At 35.8% G+C, this 7,556-nt stretch overlaps 1 non-coding gene across 1 annotated transcript; it reads right to left on the reverse strand.

Moving 5' to 3' along the window:
• Positions 1 to 4,093: 4,093 nt before the first annotated feature.
• TRNAR-CCU (transfer RNA arginine (anticodon CCU)) lies at positions 4,094 to 4,166 on the reverse strand. The gene has a single exon. It is a non-coding gene; the product is annotated as a tRNA-Arg (tRNA).
• Positions 4,167 to 7,556: the final 3,390 nt, after the last annotated feature.

Genomic DNA, 7,556 nt, shown 5'->3' on the forward strand with positions numbered 1-7,556 from the left:
CTGGGCGTTATGCGCCGCGTGACGCCCAATTACTATTAATTTTTTTTTTTTTTAAAATAATAATTCATTAAATAATTAAATATAAAATTAAAAAACTACATTAAAATTGAAAAATACATTAATCTCACAAATAAAAACTACATTAAAATAAAATAAATGCTTTAAATTAAAAAAAATACAACAACAATAATAAGACTAAATGTTGTATTTTTCAAAAATTTTCGCTTGCTGAATTGCTTTAGAGATTGAACTCTCGGGTCGTTTTCGGATAAATCCTTTGTTAAAACCTCGATGTCGTGGTCCAAATTTAGGGCTGTGCAACGGTTCAGAACCGCGAGAACCGAACCGGAACCGAAAATGAGTGAAAAATAGAACCGGAACCTATTATAGTAAACTGGTTCGGTTCCAGAACCGCTAAAGCCGGTTCTCGCTAAGCGGTTTTGGCTAGAACCGGTTCGATCATTTATTTATCAAATGAGTTATGGAAACTTTGCAAATTACAAAACAAGTTTATACAATTGTATGTCTTCTTTCACGGTAAAACTAATTTAGATTACAACATGAGCATCTGTTATTAAAACCTAAGTGTTAAAGTTAAAAAAATCATTAGCAACGATAGATTAATAGAAGATCATATCATTTTATATTAAATTACATTGATAACTTAAATCAAAATTGATCATGGTTGTTAGTTCTTGAATGTAAAGAAAGAAGATTTGAATTAAAAATGATTGCATGGATGCCGGTTAATAAGTTACTCTATAAAAATGGGGATTGACAAACTTATTTAAAACGTTTTGAATATTCCGGTTCTTCGGTTCCAAGTTTAGAACCGCCGGTTTTACCCGGAACCGAACTGGGAACCGTTTAATGCAAATTTTGAGAACCGAGAACCAAACCGGTACACACATTAGCGGTTCTGAGGCATTGGTTCGGTTCTGGTTCCTCGGTTCTGACGGTTCCGAACCGTTTTTTGCTCACCCCGACCAAATTTACTTGAAGACGTTTCATTCCTTTTAAGTACCTCGACGACATCCAAATTTACTTGAAGACGTTGAGCTCCAAGTTCTTGTATACCTTTGAGTCGAATGTTCATTTCTTTGAAGGGACTCTCCATTTCGGCATTCGAACCTGTTGTCAACGAGGACGCGACCCCTTTCTCCCTTCCATTGCTTCTTCTACCCCCCGGTCGAGGGATGTCGGCAACATCCGCATAGGGATTACCGTCTTCATTATCGCTTAAGTTGAAGTTTCGAGCATCGGAACTTGGCGTTTCTGGATCAACCGAAGACGATGTTTTAGACCTTTTGTTAGGCCTACAATTTCGGTGTCGGCCTCCACATCCGGGCCCCATTTAGGGTAAAACCTTAGGTATTTTTTCCAATATCCAAAGTAATTGAAGTTCCCCGAGTTCTGTTGATACTCTGTCAACGCCCTTTCCATGATTTCCACATCAGAGACACCGCTACGCCACGTTCGAGTCATCCGAGAGTGAACCGTATGGTAAGCCGTGCATCTAGTGTTTATATTGGTCCATTTCGAGATGACCGGATCTTTTTCCCGACGCGAGTCCCTGACAAGTTCGTGGAACAAATCTTTATTTTTTTTCCAAAATATGCCTGATGATTGATAGTTCGCCAAACAAAATAAAAATATTACAAGTTCAATGTTTGTTCGAAATTTATTTTTTTTAAACTTACCGCATTTGGGATCTTCTGATATCGCGCACCAAGCACGAGCAACCAGCTCACACTCGTCGGTAGTCCACGGTATAGTGTTATTTTTAGCCCTAGATTCGCCGGCGGGGTTCTTTACGTGTTTTCTCCCACGTCCACGTTGGCTCGAACCGCCGCGAGTCTCCAGGATGGGTTGTGGCTCTTGGTTGATTTGTGTCTCCAGCACTGTCTCGTCGTCGGGTTGGGAACCCGAACCGGCCATCATGTTTGTGGTTGGGTTTTGGAAATCGGGCACCGTATTTGGGTTAGGGCCCCCGGAACCTAGATAGTGTATGTACACTGCCATTTGCGGGTCAAACGGATATGAGGCTTGAGATATAGTGATTGTTGGCATCAGGACAGTAGATTGGTTCGATTGTGGATTATTCGGGTCAGGATTATTTGCGTTGCCTTGTCGGGCATATTGACCGAAACCGAGAATTTGGTTGTTAAACGGAAACATGTTGGTTGGTATTCTTGAATATATATATGTGAGTATTTTATAGAGAATTAGTAGAAGTGTGTAAAAAATTGAAGTTTGAGTTTGTTTTTATAGTATATTTGTGTTAATATTTAAAAAAAGTTTTTTTTTTTAATTCCAGCGACTAGTTCAACAGTAATGTTTATTTTGAAAATGGTGCCAAACGTGCGTTATGCTTAAAAAGTTTGAAAAGAAAACCTAAAACGCCGGGAGGGGGGGGGGTCTGTGCCCCCGGTGTTATAGCCTAAAACACGCACCATAACGTGCCACTACGGATGGTCTTATGACTCATGAAAAGTCTAACAATAAATCTCAGTTATGTACATTAATAGTAATTTACTTACCCATTATGTCATAATTAATTAGAATCTCACAAGATGTACATGAAGAGTCTCCTAATCATTACAAAATTTTCAACATTCTTGTCAATGACCACTTAGTAAATTTTTAGGAAGTCCATCTTTAAATGCATTATCCTCGTAATGTTTAGTTACGGGTGGAGTGTCATTGACGGGTTACCGATGACACCTACCTTTTCTGGTGAAAGTTGAAAAAAAATATCATAGGTTTTGTGGTGTCATGAATCATTTTATTTATTTTGTTTTTACATTGGAGTATGTTTTAGGTCAATCTATCGATATAATCGAGCCTGGAACTTAACTTCTCCAATGTTGTTTATTTGTGCAGTATGGGCAGTGTTTTAAAAAGCCGGTTTGTATCGGCCGGTTGAATTGTTATACCGGTTTCGAATAGGTAGCCGGTATACAGACACCGGTATTTAAACCTTAAACCCTAATTCCCTAAACCTATTTTACACTATTAATATAAAAAAATGTTTGAAAACCAAGTACTTTAGCATTATTTTTTTTATTATGAATTAGTTTTTAGATTATTTTTATTATTAAATCATGTACTTTTAGGTTAGTTTTTGAGTTGAAAGTTGAGTTTATATAAAATTATAGGGTAAATTATTCAACCACCTGGTTGGACCTATTAGTACAACTTGACTCAACTGGCTGTACCATTTTTAACCCAATCCGGTATGATAAAATATCGGTTTTTAATACATTGGGTATGGACACCGCCTTGTTGTCACAGGTGCTGATGTGGATACCAAGTTGGATTTGAGCGAATGGAGGCAGTGGAAAAATCCATGTTAAATACCACGAAATACCACAATAAGGTGAAGGTACATAGAGGAAGAGGAGGAGAGAGATGAGGTTGAGGGAGTTGGATCCATACCGTGGTGATGAGCAATGATGGTAAGCTCGGGTGGTGAGCGGTAGGCGCTAAGAGTTTGGATGACCATTACCCCAAATCAAATTCTAAATCCTGGACTTATAACATATTCAACCATGCTTCTAATAATTCTATAACTTTAACTATTTCAAAGCACCTAACAATTTCAAAACTTTAGATCTTTTTAAAACAAATCGCACACACAAGTCATTATAATGATTCAGGTTTACCTGTCGAGTTCGAGTTCCTTCGTCATCCGTAGGCCTGAGTTCAAGCCGAAGGAAGATTGGAGAGAAGCTAAAACACGACGACGACAAAAAATTACCACCACGACGATAAAGGTAACAATGGTGATCCTTCATGATTCAGAACTATATTTGAAACCTAAGTAAAGAAGTATAATGAACCCTTGTTAATCCCTTACACCATGGGTATTTGAAGTTATGTGCCATGCTAATTTTGGTATTGTAATGATTATGAAAAAGAAAGATGGAGAACAACTATATGTAACAGAAAGCACCCTAACAAAGAATTTATATTCAATCAAATTTATATACGATAAAAACTTCATGTAATAAAAACCTAACATGTAAATAAAAAACTACATGAATAAAAAATACCTATATATAATTAAAAATGGTACATATTATACATTCGTCGCGCCAGGTAGGGGTCGAACCCACGACCTTCTGCTTAGGAAACAGACGCTCTATCCACTGAGCTACAGGCGCTAGAAGTATTCAATGTGTATTTTAAATATATTAACTTCAACTAGTCTCAATTAATAATGGATGCTATTTCGTTGATTTAAAAACTGTTCTGCGTAGCCTAAAGGCGATTTAAAATCCTCCAATTCAACGAAATCTTTATTTAAGTTTGCGAAATAAAATCCTACGTAAATTAAGACTGTTCAAATGAAGACTTGGGGGGTTAACCACGCTTTAACCGTGATAGACATATCTTTCGAACATACAAACATCTTTGAATTTAGCATTTGATTAGTAGGTGTTGATTTAAAACATCATTCCATATAAATCTTTTATAGTAGGCGAATAGGCGTGCAAGCATCGAAAATCTATTTTGAGACGTTTTTAAGCTTAAGTGGAGAAGAGAGGCGAAAGGAAAGCGTGATTATACCATGGCTTTACCCAATTTTACCCAATGATATCTACATGGATTCAAGAGAGACACAAAAGAGTTTTCATAATCATAGTTAATATTCTTGTATTGTAATTTGTTTATTTTTCATGTAACCTAGATGATATGGGGTTTTACAACATTCATGGTATCGTCCAAGTTGTTTAACCAGTAATTTCCTCTCCGATGATAACTCCGTTCTCTCCCTCTAAAGCAATCCCCTTCTCTTCCTCTTTCGACTACCCACCTCTCTATAGCTCCCATGGTTGCTTTATCGTCTACACCCATTGACCCAACCCAACCCTACCGATGAACATGATTATGCACATGATCACGATTGAACTTTCCTATCCGACTATTTGATGCAGGGTGTCAATTGTGTCGGGTTGGAGGGCTGACGGGTTTCGGGATGGCAGGTTAGCATGTTGAGATTCTTCCACCCTAACCCGACCCATATTTTATTCGTGTCGGGTCGTGTGAACCCATTTAAATTCGTGTCGTGTTGGGGTTGTGTTTCGGGTCAACCAATTTTACGTTCATCTATTAATATGTGTAATATCTATTGACTTAGTAATAAATTAAACAATTAATTACTCTTATTCGTATAAAACTTGTTAATAATTTGTGATAAAAGGTAAGTGTTTTTGTGTATCTATCTCTCATTCTCAGTTAACAAACTTAGGTTCACATATTTAGCTCAACAAACGAATGAAATAACCAAATTATTAGAAGTAAAAAGTAGATAAAAGTAGTGTAAAAAGAAATTAGTTTTACTTTTAAAAGTTAATAATTGATATATGAAAAATTAATAAACTAAGTATTTAACATTAAAATTTAAAACATCTTATCTCAAAAATAAAATTATTAACTTCTATAAAATTGTTAAACGGGTTAACAGGTTAACTCACTTTTAACGTGTCAGGTTGACCTTTTTTTCAAACGTGTCGGGTTCGGGTTGACCAGTTTAAGAAAACGGGTCGTGTCAGCCGACCCAAAACCTATATTTTTTCGTGTCGGGTTTTGGGTCGTGTCAGGTTTTGACACCCCTAATTTGATGTGGAAGAATCAACTACTTCGACTACCCACCTCTCTATAACGAATAACCTCCTTCATACATTAATTGTTAATGAATAACCATTTGTTTGTCCTTCATTCGTTAAAAGTTTAACGAATGAGTCTTCATTCGTTAGTGAGTGAGCGGAAGCAAATGTGTTTATAACGAATGTGATACATTCGTTATCTGATTTTTACGGATGAACGCTCATTCGTTACACTGTAGTAACAAATGTAACAATACATTTAACGAATGGGTTAATTACCATTCAAAACCATTAAATTAACCATCAAAACCAAATTTTTGATGTTTTTACCTTAAAGATTAACCTTAAAGGCCAATAAATTAACTTTCTTAACTTAAAATCCCGAGTAAAAATTATTTTTCTTTCTCGACTTCTATTTCGTATAGCTCGTTAATCGAAAAATAAAGCAGAAAATAAAATCTTTTTGAAAATTTTCAATTTTATATCAAACCAAAATAAAACTATAAATAAAAAGAAAAATTGAGATGTAAAGTACAAAAGCAGTACATATATTTATGAGTTGAGTAGGGAATTATATTGATCAAGAAATTCGTCCATGACAATTTTATTCTTCCGCTTTAATATGATTGATATTAAGTTAGTTATTGGTATTATTATCCATTTAAATCGTATAACAAATATTTCAGAAATTTCTGTGATATGAGTTAAATTTCAATTCTGGCACAAAATATCAGAAATTATCAGCCTTTAATCTCAATTAAGGCTTAATTGATTTTTACTATGTCATCCCAACTTGACTTAAACCTTGAAATCGTTTGATCAAAATACTTTGATTTTCAATTTTAGAAATCTAGCAAATAATCTGATGACTGTCGTTCAAGTCAATCAAAAACCTAGTTAAACTATATAGATATGATAAGTAAGGTATCGTATCCACCAGGAGTATGTGGTCAATGTAATCGTGTAAACAATTTCAATATTATGAAGTAACAGATTTAGTGCTGATCACACAAGCAGTTAAGTTGAATTTAGAGAATTAAGCAAACAAACAAGTAAACGATGTTCAATCAATTAACAAAGCAAATCACACCCGGGACTTCAAGTAGGTAACTTACAGTAATCTCATGCAACCTAACAGATTAATCATTAACGGTTAACTACAGACTGATCAACTAGACAAAACCTTAGGCAACAGTAATTGCTTTACACACGGCACCGGTTATCAAACGGTCCCTGCCAGTGTGACTCAGTTAAGGGCAATTATATGCTTTGTCGTATTCAACCTAATCAAACAACCCTATGATCAATTATTATAGCAGCTGGTAACTAATCGTTCAGATCAACGTAAACCTAAACCGATTGAACACACAGAAATACTAAACATCAATAATCATAGACTGACCATAAACAATTATACATAAATGTTCTTAGTCACTTGAGGAAACTGAAATTGTTACAAACTTTACATCCCAGGTATGATTCGGAGAAGACTAGCCGAGCATCGTCATCGATAGATCTTCAATTATGATGAGGAAGGCCATTAGGATTGATCAAGAGATGATTGGTAGCCCTGGAATTCACCCAAAATCACCTAATAGCTTATGCTGGTCGTCAATCTTGATTAGGGTTCGAAAAATAGAAGATATAGGTCAAAATCCGTTTTCACGTTTTTTAAGGCCATCGCGTATCTCGATGGTCGTAGACCCTACCTGTCGCGTACCAAGACCTAAGAAAACCTCATATTTGTATTCCTCTCATCGAGAAACCCAAAATTCATATATTATAGGTCCCGTAACTCATTTTCTAGCTCAGGATATGCTCATTTTACTTCATGGTCGCGTTTTGTCAACCAATCTTGTTCAGTTTTAGCATCAGCTTATGATTTCTCATCCATGCTCTTCCCGAATCCTTGTAACACTTTCCAAGACATCAAATCATGCTTCG

The sequence above is a fragment of the Bidens hawaiensis genome, unplaced genomic scaffold, assembly GCF_021521415.1.
Source record: "Bidens hawaiensis isolate Kalapana, Puna unplaced genomic scaffold, B.hawaiensis_p1.1 tig00022288_1, whole genome shotgun sequence".
Taxonomy (NCBI): domain Eukaryota; kingdom Viridiplantae; phylum Streptophyta; class Magnoliopsida; order Asterales; family Asteraceae; genus Bidens; species Bidens hawaiensis.